We start from the raw sequence: 17569 nt of genomic DNA on the forward strand, positions 1-17569 counted from the left end.
CAAACGCGCGGTGGATAGCGTCATGGAATACGCGAGCTCTCATGTGTAGCTTTTGGTCCGTAACCCGTTAAAGGGCACTCTTGCAGCTGTGAGCTCAATGCACTCTCCTGTCAGAGGAACCATGATCAGTTGTCAATAGAGCTGCCCTCCTTTACTTCGATGGTCCCTTAGAGTGCTTTGAACATGAGCCTCAAATCAAATCTCTTTTCTAGATGCAATTGAAAGGGGCAACCCCCAGTAATAGCTGTCAACAAACATCAAATGTTGCACTTGACTGACGCTCGTTGACGGCACTACGCCTCGTCTAGTTCCCCTGTTTAGCGTAGGTGGTGGTACGTGATCGTTCCACTGCTGGCTGAATGTTATCGGCATAACCTCTGCATTTGAATTCATTCTGCCCCTTCTCCTGCAGGAAAATGTTCTCATCAAGGACACCGTGACCGGCACTGTGAGGGTCACGGACTTTGGCACGAGCTTTTTTGTGGAAAGTCAACGTGAGTGACCTCTCCTGGGTGTGTGAGCGTCTGCGTGTGGGTGTTTGTCTGATTGTGGATATGTGTGAGTATCTGCATCTCTGTACATGTGACTGTTCATGTGTGTGATGAAGATGCTGTTTAAGAAACAGTGAGTACACAAACACATATATGTGTTGTTCTTGTGATTGGTGTGCAGCTATGAATGTTGGTGGGACTCTGGAATACTCGGCTCCGGAGCTGCACTTGGGCTACAGCTTGACCTGTGGCGTAGACATGTGGGCGCTGGGTTGCACGGTGGCGGAGTTGGCGACGGGCAGGCAATTATTTCAGTCCGACAGTGACAAAGATTACCTCCCGCGCTGCATTGAGGTATTTCCCACTGGGCGTCCATCCGCTCGTGATGCCCCTCTCTTTCCTTGGAGTCGTGGGTTTTGGGGGTGGCAGGAGGGGAGGTGGCCACTTAGTGATCTGGCGAATAGCGGCCGTCGTATGTTGTGTATGAGTGTACACGTGTCCATCTTGTACGTGTGAGGGGAGCAGTAGTGTAGCGGTTAGCATGCTGCGCTCATGGCCCACACTAGTGATGATTATCTGAACCGGTCCTGGGCCTCCCTTAGTTAGACTCAGCCTTAAATGAGTACCTAGTGCAGTGTGTAAAATACCTGGGTCAATGTGGCCCACCACCCCCTGTCTCTGTGTGCCATAATGCTTGCCCTCAACAAGCGCTGCTGCTGTTGTTACGCTATACTAACAGCACTTGCCCCTACAGTCAGCCGAGGATACACGGGTGACCTTTGTCTTTGTCTCAACCATGTGCAGATTCTGGGAATGCCTCCACGATACATGGTGAATTCAGCTCCCGACAGAAGGCAGTTTTTTGGTGAGTTAAAGGGTGGTGCGAGTGACGGACCAGATTCAGTTTTAAGAAGAGGCCTGCGGCTGTTGTTATTTTTTTGGTGGGAGGGGGGGGGAATGGCCTCTTTTTATTTTAAATTCCTTGGGTGAGTGGGTGGTTAAGTCGGTGTGTGGGCAAGTAGGTTGTAGGGTAAGTGGGCGAATTGGTCAGTGGGTAAGCGGGTGGGCGGGTGAGTGGGAGGTGGTTCGGTGATTGGGTAGGTGAGTGAGTGATTGTGTAGGTGGAAGAGTGGGTGGGTGGGTGAGTAGGTTGATGGATGGGTCGGTAAGTGGGTAAGTAGGTGACGTGGTGGTTGGTGACTGCATCTGTCCCGCTGTGCATGGCTCCCGCAGACCGTCAAGGGAAGATGTTGTGCCCAGGCAAGAAAAGGGTACCGGGGAGCTTCCCACTTGAAAGTGTGCTCAAAAGCCACGACCCGGCGTTTGTGGAATTCGTCAGCTTCTGTCTGCGGTAAGACACACCCACCACCCCCTCCCAATGAGGATCCCCCCCCCCTCCAATTGATCGGCGATCACTCTCCACCGATCGCCAGGAAAATGTGGAGCTGAGTGGGACTGCCGATGTGCAGTACCACCGGTGTCAAGATCGCCCTCTGTGGAGGATGGAGAGGTCCGTGCAAGACGCTGCTGGCCAATGCGATGCTCGGGGCATTTTTAGTCTACTGGGCATCAGAGGATTGCCACTGTTCCTGCTGCTTCCGCTGCTGCCGTGCATTCCTGACCTTGTAGGAGAAGGGAAGCAACTTCAATGCTCTCACCACGCTTCTCTCACTACGTGTGGCGCGTGTGTCTCCCACGCGTCTCTCAACAGATGGGTTCCGGATTCTCGTATGACGCCAGCGCAGGCGCTGGATCACAGCTGGCTCCGGACCGCGGCCACCAGCACCACCAGCAATGCCACCACCACTGCTACTCCTGGCCGTGTCCAGTGCTTTGGAGCTGCTGAACGACGGTAACCCACATTCTGCTGACCAATTTTCAAGGCAGTCCATAGAGAGGTGTGGGGCCCAGGGCAAGTCACAACTCCCACATGGAGAAAGTGGCCCAAGTATGGGCATCAAACCCAGGTCCCTCTTTGGCTGTGAGTTCCAGCCCTGCCGCCCACAAACTAACACACGGAGAGTTCAAATCTCACCTGTACATTCGGTTATATACGGATGTATTTTTATAATTGCTTTCTGGGTGAGGACAAATAATGAAGTGGCCATATCTTTGCCATGTAGGTAACCCTTCATCCACTGTGACATCGCCAGCTCCCCCCCTCCCCCCCGATGGTGGGGGAGGGGATGGCTGCGATCTCTGCTGCAGCAGTAAGTTGGAACAATGTCGTGCGCATATCTTCACAGAGCGGAGCCGGCGCTGCCCCCATTCTCTTTGCTCGCCTGGGCCTCTGATTGGAGGCTGAAGGTTGTGGAGGAAGAGGAAACCCAGGTGGAGGAGCTGGTGTTGCAGGAGGAAGAGACCCTGGTGGAGGAGCTGGTGGTGCAAGAGGAGGAGACTCTGGTGGAAGAGCTGGTGGTGCAGGAGGAGGAGACCTTGGTTGAGGAGCTGGTTTTGCAGGAGGAGGAGGCCTTGGTGGAGGAGCTGGTTTTGCAGGAGGAGGAGACCTTAGTGGAGGAGCTGGTTTTGCCAGAGGAGGAGACTCTGGTGGAGGAGCTGGTGGTGCAGGAGGAGGACACCCTGGTGGAGGAGATCGTTGTGGAAGAGATGGTGGTGGAGGAGAAGGAGAAAACAAGGAAAGAGGATCAAGTGATGGTGATGCAGGAGAAGAGGAAGCCAGGGGGCCTGGCCCGCATGGGGAGAGTCATCCGCTCACTCCTCCGACGCGTGCTGCTGTGTGGTGGCCGGTCCACCGCACAGTAGAGATGGAGGTGGTCGTTGATCGGTCTGATCCATGACCACTATCACCACACCTACCACACACACCCTGTACCCACCCACCCCGTGACACCCACCACACTCCACACACACCCTGCACCCACCCACCCCGTGACACCCACCATCCACCACACTCCACACACACCCTGCACCCACCCCATGACACCCGCCACACTCCACACACACCCTGCACCTACCCACACTGTGACACCCACCACCCACCACACTCCACACACACCCTGCACCCACCCACCCCGTGACACCCACCATCCACCACACTCCACACACACACCCTGCACCCACCCACCCCGTGACACCCGCCACCCACCACACTCCACACACACACCCTGCACCCACCCACCCCGTGGCACCAACCACCCATCACACACCACACACACCCTGCACCCATCCACCCCGTGACACCCACCATCCACCACATTCCACACACACCCTGCACCCACCCACCCCGTGACACCCATCACCCACCACACACCCTGCACCCACCCACCCCGTGACACCCACCACACTCCACACACCCTGCACCCACCCACACCGTTACACCCACCACACACCACACTCCACACAGCCTGCACCCACCCACCCCGTGACACCCACCACACTCCACACACCACACACCCTGCACCCACCCACTCCGTGACACCCGCCACCCACCACACTCCACACACACACCCTGCACCCACCCACCCCGTGGCACCAACCACCCATCACACACCACTCACACCCTGCACCCATCCACCCCGTGACACCCACCATCCACCACATTCCACACACACCCTGCACCCACCCACCCCGTGACACCCATCATCCACCACACACCCTGCACCCACCCACCCCGTGACACCCACCACACTCCACACACTCTGTACCCACCCACGCCGTGACACCCACCACACACCACACTCCAAACACCCTGCACCCACCCACCCCGTGACACCCACCACACTCCACACACCACACACCCTGCAACCACCCACCCCGTGACACCCACCACACACCACACACCCTGCACCCACCCACCCCCTTGACACCCACCACCCACCACAATCCACTCACACCCTGCACCCACCCACCCTGTGACACCCAACACACTCCACACACCCTGCACTCACCCACCCCATGACACCCACCACTCACCACACACCCTGCAACCACCCACCCCGTGGCACCCATCACCCACCACACACCCTGTACCCACCCACCCCATGACACCCACCACCCACCACACTCCACACACACCCTGCACCCACCCACCCCGTGACACCCATCACCCACCACATACCCTGCACCCACCCACCCCGTGACACGAACCACCCACCACACTCCACACACCCTGCACCCACTCACCCTGTGACACCAACCACACTCCACACACACCCTGCACCCACCCCGTGACACCCACCAGCCACCACACTCCACACACCCCCTGCACCCACCCACTCCGTGACACCCACCACCCACCACACTCCACACACACCCTGCACCCACCTACCCCGTGACAACCACCACACACCACACTCCACACAAAGGGTTAAGGGTTTTGAGGGTTACGTGTTTAAAGGATTAGGGGTGGAGAGATCTAGGGGTTTATAGAATTATGGTTTTAACAGTAAAGGGGTATAGAGTGTTAGGGGGTTTGGGATTTTTTGTTGTATTTGGGTTATGGTTTCAAAAGGTGAGGAGTTTAGATGGATAGGGTTTTATGGGTAAATCGGTTTAAAGGGTTAGGGATTTAGAGGATTATAAGTTAAGGGTTTAGAGGTTTACAGGGTGATGGGTTTAGGGGTTTAGAGGGTTAGGTATTTAGAGGGTGTGTGGTTTAGAGGTTTAGGGGTTTAGAGGCTGAGGGTTTTAAGGGTAAAATGTTTTAGAGGTTTAGCGGTTTAGAAGGTGATTAGCTTAGAGGGTTAGGGTTTTAGAGGGGTACAGTTTAGAAGGTTATGGGTTTATAGGGTTATAATTGTAAGGAGTTTGGTGTCCTGAGGTTTAGACGGTTTATGGGTTTCGATTGTTAAAGGGTTAGTGGTTTAGAGGGCTTGGAGTTTATAAGGTTACGTGTTAAGGGTTTAGAGGTTTTTTAGGGGATAAGCGTCTTCGATGTTTTGGGGGTTTCTAGGGTTATGGTGTTTAGGGGTTGAGCGTTTTAGGGGTTGAGGATTTTAAGGGTTAGGGGTTTAGAGGGTTGGTGTTTAGAGGGTTAGGGGTGCAGAGATCTAGGGCTTTTGAGAATTCGGATTTTAACGGTAAAGGGGTTTAGAGTGTTAGGGGGTTTGGGGTTTCAGGGTATTTGGGTTCTGGTTTCAAAGGGTGAGGAGTTTAGAAAGGATTTGATTTAATGGGTAAAGGCGTTTAGAGGGTTTGGGATTTAGAGGATTATAAGTTGAGCCGTTTAGAGGTTTATAGGGTTATGGGTTTAGGGGTTTAGAGGTTTAGGGGTTTAGAGGGTGATGGTTTTAAGGATAAAGGGGTTTAGAGTGTTATGGGTTTCGATTGTTATAGGTTAAGTGGTTTAGAGGGTTAGGAGCTTAGAAGTTTCGGGGTGTTTCGGGGATAAGGGGTTTCGTGGTTTATAGACTTCGAGGGTTTAGGGGTTGAGAGTGTTAGCGCTTGAGGGGATTCAAGGGTTAGGGGTTTAGAGGGTTAGGGTTTTAAGGTTAAAGGGCTTTATAGTGTTAGGTGTTTAGAGGATTGGGCTATTAGTGGTGTAGGAGTTTAGAGGGTGAGGGGTTTAGCAGGTTAGGTGCCGAGAGGTTTACGGTTTTAGGGGTTGCGGAGTTTAGAGGGTTTGGTGTTTAGACAGTTAGAGTTTTGGGGGTTTATGGGTGGGGTTTTCGAGGGAGAGGTTTTTAGACAGTTAGGGTTTTAAGGGTAAGGTCGTTTAGAGGATTAGGTGTTTAGAATGTTAGAGTTTAGAAGATTTTGGGGTAAAGAGGGTTGGGGGTTTAGAGAGTTAGGTGTTTAGAGATGTATGGGTTTCGATTGTTAGAGGTTGAATGGTTTAGATGGTTAGGAGTTTAGGAGGTTATAATTGTATGTGTTTAGGGGTTTAGAGGTATGGGGGTTTTGAGGGTTAGGGGTTTATAGGGTAATGGGGTTTAGCGGTTTAGAGGGTTATGGGTTTTGGGATTTGGGAGTTTAGAGGGTTTAACACCAAGACTTTGACAACTAATATTATCCATACTAAAGGTGTTTTGGATTTCTCTCCAACACTTAATGGCACTTTTTTATTGTCATGACAAACTTTACTAATTGGCTGTGTCGGATGGTGTCTGGTTTAACGACACATTTATATTTACACGATCTAACCCGAAAATATATTTATTATGCGTTTAGAGGGTTAGGGGCTTAGAGTGTTATGTGTTTAGAGGGTTAGCGTTTTAGGGGTATAGGTGTTTTAAGGTTTAGGTGTCTTGAGGGTTAGTTCTTTAGAGGGTATGGGTGTTAAATGTAGATTTGAAGTTTTCGTGACTGCAGGGATCCATACTCTTTGGTTCTTTCGGTAAAGTCACATAGGTAGAAATAAAATAAAACAAATCGCGACGTTTTGATCGCAACACAAGCGATCTTCATCAGGTGGGACAACCACAGCAAGAAATGCTGAAGTCGGCGGGAGAGCTGCCATGGCAAGAGGTTATATAGTTAAGAGAGGGGGGAAGAGGCAAGGGGACAGAGAGAAAAGGGGGGGGGTGTGGGGTAGGAAAAGGGGGGGGCACGTAAGCGCTAGGGGAAGAGGACGTTAGGCTGGTGGGGGGACATGGGCGGGGCAGCAGTAAAACCGGCAGGTAATGATGGAAACAACAACACAAGTTAAGGCATTACCTGATTGATAACATCCTTCCAGTGATTGTTTAATTTGTATCCATCTTCTCGGTTGAAGTTTTGTCTATACCCTGGAGTCTACAAACTGAGTTGTAACTTCGGCCGCAGTTACGTTGGAGAAATAAAACGACACGTCTCGGACCGTGTTCGCGAACACAAGGCGGATCTGAAACATGGCAGAACCAATACCTCTGCCGTAGTGGCCATTGTTATAACGCTGTGGGCTCGCATGATATTGTTATTTTCGGAGGCCAAGGACAAAACTTCAATCGAGAAGATGGATACAAATTAAACAATCACTGGAAGGATGTTATCAACCAGGTAATGCCTTAACTTGTGTTGTTGTTTCCATCATTACCTGCCGATTACTGCTAGCCCCGCCCACGTCCCCCCACCCCAGCCTCACGTCCTCTTCTCCTAGCGCTCACGCGGCCCCCCTTCCTCTCCCTACCCCACACCCTCCCCTCTCTCTCTCCCCCCTTGCCTCCGCCCCCATCTCATACCTGTATAACCTCTTGCCACGGCAGCTCTCCCGCCGACTTCAGCATTTTCTTGCTGTGGTTGTCCCACCTGAAAATATCACTTATGTTGCGATCGAAACGTCGTGATTTGTTTAATTTTATTTAATTTATACCTACGTGACTTTACTGAAAGAACCAAAGAGTATGGATTCCTGCAGTCACGAAAGCTTCAAATAAAGATTAAAATAGTTTAGTTTAATTTGTTTATTTTTGAACAGTTTGTCTTTCCTGTCATTTTTTGTATTTTTTTAGTTATGTTCTGACCTGCCCGATTGGACAGCTGTGAAAACAGATCTTTGTAGCTCATCGATTTCATCCAGTGTAAATAAATATTCAGATTTAAATTTTATTGACCTCTGTGCGAGTCTATGGATTTCTGAGTTTGTGGGCCTCTGTGAGTGTATGGGTCTCTGTCTGAGTCTATGGATCCCTGTGTCAGTATATAGGGTCGCCGTATGAGTCTGAGTGTCTGAAGGAATGTATGGGTCCCTGTTGGAGTCTATGGGTTTCTGGTTCTGGGTCTGAGTGGGAATCTATGGTTCTCTGAGTATGGTTGTTTGTGCGAGTCTTAAGTGCACAAACTGAACTTAAAAAGGGCATTGAGGGGTGCGGAATCCAAGTTGACTATTAAGCTCCCCGCAGTGCAAGCCAGCTCTCTAGTCGTGTCATCATACAGCCCCTGTAATTCTTTATAATAATAATTAGACTTACTCCAGGAAAGCCACGCTGAGTCATAGTAAGGTCCTGAATTTGTTTTTTATTGTAAGATCTTTTCAATCAATGAATAACGAATGCTTACACAAGTGGGGGGAAACCGGAGCACCCGGAGAAAACAAACGTATGTGAAGGGGCAGCAGGCAGCATTTTAAACCGTACAGGTGACGATGGCGATGATCCCACTTGCTATAATGCCTTCTCCTGGCCAGTCAGATGCTTTCTCCTGGCCAGCCAGGAGAAGGCACCTCAATGTCCACGGGAAGGGGGTTTCACAATATTTACTGTGTGATCCACCAACCCTTGCTGCCTTCTACAGTGCTGGATCGCAGGCTTGCGTCACCACCTTCTGGCGAGTATTTGTAGTTATTATTTAAAGCTATATAGCACTCACAAGAACGACTCAAGAGGCGTGAGGAGCCACAGACATGCAGGAAGGAAGCCACGTGGTGAGCCAGCACCAACGATTGTCCAGGCTCTACGGTACTCTATGTATGGAGGCATTATTGGCTAATTAATAACGAGTGTTTGTACAAATGGGGGAAATCGGAGCACCCAGAGAAAAGCCACGTGTGTGAAGGGCAGCATTTTAAACCGTACAGGTGACGATGGCGATGAGTCCACTTGCTGTACTGCCTTCTCCTGGCGAGGCAGGTTATGCACCTCGACGCCCACGGGAAGAGGATTTCACAACATCATTGTGCGGTGATTTACGAACCCTCGCTGCCTTCCCCAGTGCTGGATTTGAGACGTGCACCACTAACACCAGGCGAATGATAACAACAACAACAATAACTATACTTATTACTTGGTAGCAACAGGCGAAAGAAAACAACAGGCAAATTATAACAGTCCAATTAAAACAGGCGAATGATAACAGGCAAATGAAAACAGGCGAATGATAACAACAGGCGTATGTTTAGAACAGGCGAGTAATAACAACAACAATTATTATTTACACTTAGAACTTGATAACAACAATATTTATACTTATAACGTGATCAAGCAGGCCTCAGAGGTGCGAGGAACCACAGACAATCAGGAAGGAAGCCACTTGGTAAGCTGGCACCAACGATTGCCCAAGCTCTGTGACCCTATTGATACGTTTTTATCGACCAGATAGGGAGCGTTACGTGTGGGGGGGAAACCGCCCCCTTCGGTGCCTCCATGGTCCAATAGCTGGTCTTCTTGGCGCCACGGTCCCGAGCCCCCTAAAAGTTCCTCATGGAGCAAATCAACGGGTGGGCCATTGCCTTGTCAGGGCTCATTCATTGCTCCGGATCCCACCTGAAAATGCCAGGCGCAGATCCCCACATCATTAAAGCCACGGGTGCATTTATCCCAGATATAAACAATTGCAAACTATTTGACTATTTTTTTTTACTTTAACCAGGCAAGGCCCACTGAGCTATACAGCTCTCTTTCAGAAGCGGCCACACAATTACAGCTCAACAAATTGGCTTATTACGTGGACATTAGTAGCCAAATACTCTAAACATGTGTTAATAAATGTGGAGGGAAAACCCGGAGGATCCGGAGAAAAATACACGCGACCACGGGGAGATAACATACAAACTCCAAATACAAAGGTGTCAGGGTAAGGATTTAATACACGACCTCCTGTATACCCTACAAAATAGTTAACATCTCGCCACCGTGGCGCCCAATTCTGATCACATGACATAGCAAAACGAACGTCGCGGTGCATAGCAATAATTCAATTGGGCAATTACTGAGCGTTCATAAACGTGAGGGGATACAGGAGTACCCAGAGAAAACCCACTCGTGCAAGGGGGCAACCCTCTATCCCATGCAGACAGAGATGGTGCTTATCCCACTTGCTGTACTGCCTTCTCCTGGCCAGCCAGGATATGCCACCTCAACACCCACTACACCATGAACTTTGTGAACTGAGTTCAATGATAGCGATGGTGTCACCATCGCTATCATTGAAGACCTGGTTCATCAAGGACTGCATACTGATGTACCCCCCCTGGTGAGACATTGCTTAACCAACACTTACTTCACCTGGAATGGAACTTTCTACAAACAAACTGAGGGCACCCCAATGGTCTCCCCCCTATCTCCGGTTGTAGCCAACGTATTCATGGAAAAATTTGAAACTGACGCCATCCAGACTGCCACTCTACGCCCGACCTTATGGAAGAGGTACGTTGATGACACCTTTGTCATCTGGCCACATGGCCAGCCTGCTCTAGACCAATTCCGCGACCACATCAATTCCATACACCCAGCCATCAGATTTACCATGGAGGTCGAAAAAGATGGCAAACTACCCTTTTTGGATGTCTTAATTAAAAGAAGACATGATGGTTCAATGAGCCACTCTGTCTACAGGAAAGCTACCCATACAGATGCTTACTTGAAACCGGATTCCCACCACCATCCATCCCAAAAAAACTCCCTCATCAAGACTCTATACCATAGAGCCCAATGCATTTCCGACCAGAAACACATTACCAGTGAACTCAAGCACGTACACCAGGCTCTCAGGGCTAATGGCTACTCCGACTACACAATCCGCAAAGCCATCACTCCAGTCATGAAGAAGGATCCTCTTGTGGAGCCACTCAAAACCATCACCTTACCCTACATTGCAGGGGTCACTAAAAAGATCTCCAAAATCCTGAACAAACACAAGATCCAGGTCCGATTCAACACAGTACATAAAATCCGTGATTTAGTTCCATCTGTAAAAGATGCTGTTCCAGACATACAGTACCCGGGCGTTTACAAACTAAAGTGCCTCTGTGGTAGTAGCTACATTGGAGAAACCAAAAGACATATCTCGGACCGCATCCGCGAACACAAAGCAGACTTGAAACACGGTAGGACGAACTCCTCTGCCGTGGCAGATCACTGTTATAATTCAGTGGGCTCACATGACATTGACTTCTCCAAGACGGAGGTTCTTTGCAAACCAACCGGCTACCATGAGAGATTCGTTCATGAGGCCATTCACATATACAAGCACAGAGACAATTTCAACCGAGAAGATGGATTCAGGCTTAGTAACCACTGGAAAGATGTTTTAAATCATTTCTGTTCTTAATTAATTGTATTTTTACGATGACCTTCAGACCGCAGCTCTTTCGCCAGCATTGCCTCTTAATACCTCTCACACCACGGTTAATGGTATAGTTTTACAATATGGAGCATACTAGGGCCTCGCAGCTGTCTCTCTCCCCCTCCTCTGTTCCGACCATGGACGAACTCGTCCGTCTGAACGGGACCCGTAGCTATCCGTGGGGCTGAAATTTGAGGGTAAGAATCCACCCATTTTTTCGCCATATAGCATTGTGATATATAACGACTTATTGTTGGTAGCTTAGCTGATTGGAGAATATAGAGTTTATTGATAACATGAAGGTAATTTATATTTTAGTTTTTATTGGTTCACTATATAGTACTGTGAATAGCTCAGATGTGTAGTCATTTCTGTGACCAGTCACTAGCTAATCACTCAGTTGTTTCAATGCTGGATTCGCCTAGTTATTTCAATGCTAAATTCTCCTGTTTGATTTGTACTAAGGGCCTCGGTGAATGTGTATGCTCTGACTTTAACGTAGCTATTTCTGCAGCAGGTACAAGCTAACCACTCAGCTATCTCAATGCTAAATTCTATGCTAATTCCATTGTCAAGATGTGTATGCCTTAACTTAGCTATTTCAATGCTAAATTCTATGCTAATCCCTTTAACAATGGGTGCCTCTGCGGGTGTGTATGCTTTAACTTTTAACATAGCTATTTCTGTGACCAGTCACAAGCTAATCATTCAGCCATTTCAATGCTAAAATCTATGCTAATTCCTTTGTCAAGGCGCTTTGTTCCTCTCACACAGCTTAAAGGCCGTATCTGAACGTGGCTCTTTCACTCCAGCGCTGTCCTACCATACAGTCTCGCTCCCTTCACCTGATGAAGGCCGCTTGTGTTGTGGCCGAAACGTCGTGAGAATATTATTGTCTTATTTTATTTTATCAATTTATTATTTTATTATCATTCTACGTGACTTTACCGAAAGAACCAAAGAAGATGAATCATTGCAGTCACGAAAGCTTTAAATCGAAACTCTAAACATGTGTTAATAAATGTGGAGGGAAAACCCGGAGGATCCGGAGAAAAATACACGCGACCACGGGGAGATAACATACAAACTCCAAATACAAAGGTGTCAGGGTAAGGATTTAATACACGACCTCCTGTATACCCTACAAAATAGTTAACATCTCGCCACCGTGGCGCCCAATTCTGATCACATGACATAGCAAAACGAACGTCGCGGTGCATAGCAATAATTCAATTGGGCAATTACTGAGCGTTCATAAACGTGAGGGGATACAGGAGTACCCAGAGAAAACCCACTCGTGCAAGGGGGCAACCCTCTATCCCATGCAGACAGAGATGGTGCTTATCCCACTTGCTGTACTGCCTTCTCCTGGCCAGCCAGGATATGCCACCTCAACACCCACTACACCATGAACTTTGTGAACCGAGTTTAAATTTCTGGCCACGGCGAACATCAGTGGCTATCTCCCTCTTCCTCTCTCGTCCCTGCTATTATCTCCCTCTTCTTCCCGCGTCCCTCCCACTATCTACCTCTCCAATCCGTCCCACCATCTTCCTCCCTCGTCCCTCCCACCATCTCCCACTTCCTCCCCAGTACCTTCCACTATCTCCCTCTTCCTCCCACTTGGCTCTACTATCTCCCTCTTCTCCCGTCCCTCGCACCATCTCCCTTTTCTTCCCCCATCCTTCCCACTATCTCCCTCTGCATCTCCAATCCCTCGCACTCTCTCCCTCTTCCTTCCCCTTCCTTCCCACTATCACCTTCTTACTCTAACCGATCTGCCTAATCCTCCCAAATCACTCCCACTATCTCCCTCTACTTCCCCAGTCGCTCCAACTATCTCCCTCTTCATTCCCCTTTCCTGCCACTATCTCCCTCTTCCACTCCCTTCCCTCCCACTATCTCCCTCTTCCTCTCCCGTCCCCCCCGCTATCTCCTTCTTTCTCTCCCATCCCTCCCACTTTCTTCCTCCCCCGTCCCTCCCACTATCTTCTCATCCTCCCCCATCCATCCCACGATCTTCCTCATCCTCTCCCGTACCTTCCGCACCTTCCTTATTTAACACCATCAGGTTCACAGACTCGCCCTCGCTTCTCCCAAGTCAAATAGCCTAGCTTAGACACAACCCTCACCATGTTACACTGACGGCATCGACCGAGACAGCCAACAACTATCCGGCCGCCCAATTATCTAGTGAAGACGGCAGCGACCAAGTCGGCAAAGACAGTGCCAACGCGACGACTCCACTTCCCAGAACCTGCAACCACGAGCTCTCGCTCTCCGCTGCTTTTATCCGACTCGGCGCGGCCTGGCTCCGCCCTGGCCGCGCCTCCCTTCTCCAACCCACGAGCGGGTTCCAGGGTCTTCCAGACAGGGTCTCTGTGATCCTTGCCCCAGTGCCTCCGCCCTGCTGACAAACACGCGTGAGGCTCACTGGCGTGTGTACTCCCCGTCCACCGCAGTTGCCGCTGCTGGACAACAACTATTACTCTACAGTTGTACTGCCCTTCTGTACCGTGCCCCCGAGCCATCAACACGGACTCACAGCATCAACACAGACTCACATGATCAACACAGACTCCCACGATCAACACTCACAGCATCAATACGGACTCACACCATCAACACGGAAACACAGGGTCAGTGAGCGAGATGGCAGATGAGTGCATACATGATGTGAGTGGTGGTGAGTTCAAGTTGAGCACCCAGTTTTAAATCTCATTTACTCCCACCACCCTACACACCCTACATACAACAGTCGGAAGTAAATGCCTACACACCCTACATACAATCGTCAGTAGTAGGAGTGGGGAGAAGAGGGCATCAGTGGGGGCGAGGCATGAAGCGTTGAGAAGCCCTCAGATACTCCATAAAACCCCGAGTTTCATGGAGTATAATTTTCAGCATTACAGTTCCATTTTTTTTACGTTAACAAATGTCTCGCGATATATTACACCGTATAGGTAACTAGATTGGGCGAGGGATGGTCTTTTTTGTTGAACAATCAATAAAGCTACGGTGTCGTACTGTGCCCGTATCCGTGTACGGTACTGTGCACTAAAGGAAGAAAAATCGAGCGGCTGAACCTCACTGCCTCCTTACCGGAGGCTGTAAACATCAAGTGACATGAAAACTGCGATGGGACGTGAAAGACAACATGGAGAGACAAGAGGGCGCCACGTGTGTTCTTCCATGCCAGCAGCAGCATCATCGCAGGCAATGAGGTTCAAATGGGCACAGGAACTTTGAGGTGGACCCACGAGTGGTCGAGCCACAGCGGCGTGCAATCGGCGACCTCTATACGCTTGGCGCAATCCGCATCGTCATTTCACGGAGCCCTTGTCCACTCGACGAGTGCGACGACGCCGTCCCACCGTCATTCGGCGCCTCGTGGTGACATCACAACAGCAAAGCGACAGATGTTGATTATTCATTTCTTGAGGCAATTCGAGGGCCCGGTTACATCACGTTGTGATACACGCACACACCGTCAAGATATACTACACCGGTCATAAAAAAAGCAGGGGATAGAAAGGTGGGGGAGCGGACCCGACCACAGGTATTGTTTAAAAGACGTCAAGCGGACCGGTGGTTTTAAATGCAAGTCCATGCAAACACCAACATCCGAACGATTGTACCAATAAATCCTGAACCTTCTGGAAGATTTCAGCTCCCGCTGGTTTGGATCAGGGTGATGTTGGGGCAAATTCCATTAATTGGGAAAGGTGGCAATCTTGTGGGAATGTCCTCGCCAGAGAAGAAACTTGTCGCTTCCATGTTTTATTTTCATCCAACGTCCCATTAGCGAGATCCAGAGCGTGACAAACTCATATGGAGTCGGCCTCCTGTAATTTTTCTGGTCTCATTCTCACCACAGGTGAAAGCAGAGCCACACATCAACGTGCCAATGGGGCCACGGTTGAAGTGGTGGGGCCACGGTTGAAGTGGCGGTGGCCACGGGTCATGTGGCCTCGATGTATTTTCCATGTTGAAGGCCGATTGCCCCAAACATTGCCCGTCATATGCAGTGTCACTGAATAACGTGTGAAACATACTGTAGCATATACAAAATTGTATTTTCTTCATACATTAAATACAATAAACACAATAAACATGAAATGCATATAGGACATTTATAACTCTCTCAATGACCAAACTTGTATTTTATGAACACACTTATACAAGCAAAATATGACAAAAGTGTTCCAGATTACAGTTTCAATTGAGACTGAAATCCGGAATCATTACCCCCTACTGACAGACTAATAATACCCGCTCGCAGGCCAAGTGCTGATTCACCTTGGGGCCTCGCCTGGTATAGAGGTCGTGGGTTAAATCCCGACGCCTGTATATCTGGAGTTTGCATGTTCTCCCCGTGACCGCGTGGATTTTTCTCTGGGTCCTTCGGTTTTTCCCTCCACATTTAGAAACATGCGTTTAAAAGTATTTGGCTGCTATATATTTCTGCGTGACAAGCCACTTTATAGCACTTTCATTTGTGGCCCGGTCGTTCCTGAAAGAGAGCTATACAGCTGAGTGGGCCTTACCTGGTAAAATAAAAATAGATTAGTTTTGTTAGTTTATTTTGTGCCACAGGGGGACAGCTACAGGGGGGGGGGGGGGGGTGCCCATTAAAATGGTCGAGATGAGATGCAACTTAAGGCGCTTGTGACTTCCCAAAAATATTATTTATGGCAGGTTTTCACATCTAAACATCCCGGGTGGCATTGAAGCCAAGAGCTCCCACCCTAGGTGAGTAGCTACGAGAGCGGTGCTGTGCACGGCGACACGCCACTTTCTCCATCTGCCTGACTTGGTATTTTCTTTTTTGTTACTTAAATAAATGTTAATGTTTCGTTTTGTGTACGCGTGTATGTACACCGTTTGGGGAGCGGTGGTGCAGCAGTTAGCGCACTACGAACTCAGACATCTGAGTACGTGGTGTGGGGTGTGTATAACATCGCAAAACTGGGGAGGACAAAGGCAGCCAGACGTGGGGCTGGCCACACAACCACTTCTGTGCCATGCCGGCCATCATAGGTGCTACCCGTTAACAGCACTTGCCCCAGCAATCTGTTAACGGCGATACGGAGTACCTTTGTCTTTTTGTGCAATTGTGTGCTTCTGTGTGCGACGCATGCGACGATGTGCATGTTTGTGTTTGATAAATGTACATCCGCAATGTGTGTGTGACGCGTATAATGCGCGTGTGTGACGAGGGTTGGAACAGCGATTCACGCACTGCCCTATCCACGCGGCGACCTCTCCTCAACGTCTCGAGCCTCGGCGGAGAGCGCCGCGAGGTTCGACTCCAACTCCGGCTTTCCAGGGACAAACCCCTCCCCCAATGCCCCTCCCCCCAGGCCCATGGGGGGGGGGGGGGAAGTCCTCCCCTCCCTCACTCCACGCTCAGGAACTTCCTCTTCTTCGCCGTGTTCATGTACGGTCGCCAAGGCCACTCCACCTCGGCGGTGGCCGCGTTGTCCAGCGTGCCCAGTTTAATCTCATAGACTGCGCGACACACAAAAGCAAAGATCCCCCCCATGCAGCCTTTAACAGACGGCGTGGGAAAAGCGCTGTTCGTGTGTTAGCATGTAGGAAAGCCAGCACGGCACACCAAGGGGTGGGTGTGGGTGGCCAGCATTACGTCCGATCATCTTTGAATTTACACATCGCATCCGGGGTGGGGGAATGCGAGTCGGGTCACGGTACAGCGAATGCGACCAGAGCAGCGACCCCACCGACTCAAGTTCCGATCCGCTCTACAAGTCACCCGCGGGCCACCTAGCCCAAGGCTAGACTCTTACATTCAGCCCATCATCCTCTCAGGGGTCGATAAAATTTACAACCACTTCGTAGGGAAGTCCACAAGGAATGTGGAATTTCCACCGCCTCTGCAGGGGTGTAAAGTGGAGACGAGTAACAATGTGTCAGGCAGACTTACGCTCCATCTCGAATCACGGTCCCACCTCCTTCAACTCGATGTCCTTGCCGTCGCGCTTGTAGACGTTGTGCCTGTTGGGAGGGGGGAAAGGGGGCACAGAAGTCACGGGAGGGGTCGCGGCAAGTCACACGGACGGCGCTGGACTCTCATTACGTGTCCTCGCAGACGTTTGCCAGTTAGAGGCCAGCGGCCACCC

At 50.1% G+C, this 17569-nt stretch overlaps 1 long non-coding RNA gene across 1 annotated transcript; it reads right to left on the reverse strand.

The window, feature by feature from the left end:
- Positions 1–15484: 15484 nt before the first annotated feature.
- On the reverse strand, positions 15485–17539 carry LOC142924064 (uncharacterized). Its single transcript, XR_012941199.1, has 2 exons — positions 17374–17539; positions 15485–16940 (listed from the first exon to the last, which is right to left on the reverse strand). It is a non-coding gene; the product is annotated as an uncharacterized LOC142924064 (long non-coding RNA).
- Positions 17540–17569: the final 30 nt, after the last annotated feature.

The sequence above is a fragment of the Petromyzon marinus genome, chromosome 8 (genome assembly GCF_048934315.1).
Source record: "Petromyzon marinus isolate PM22_M1 ecotype Great Lakes invasive population chromosome 8, UKy_Petmar_22M1.pri1.0, whole genome shotgun sequence".
Classification (NCBI taxonomy): domain Eukaryota; kingdom Metazoa; phylum Chordata; class Hyperoartia; order Petromyzontiformes; family Petromyzontidae; genus Petromyzon; species Petromyzon marinus.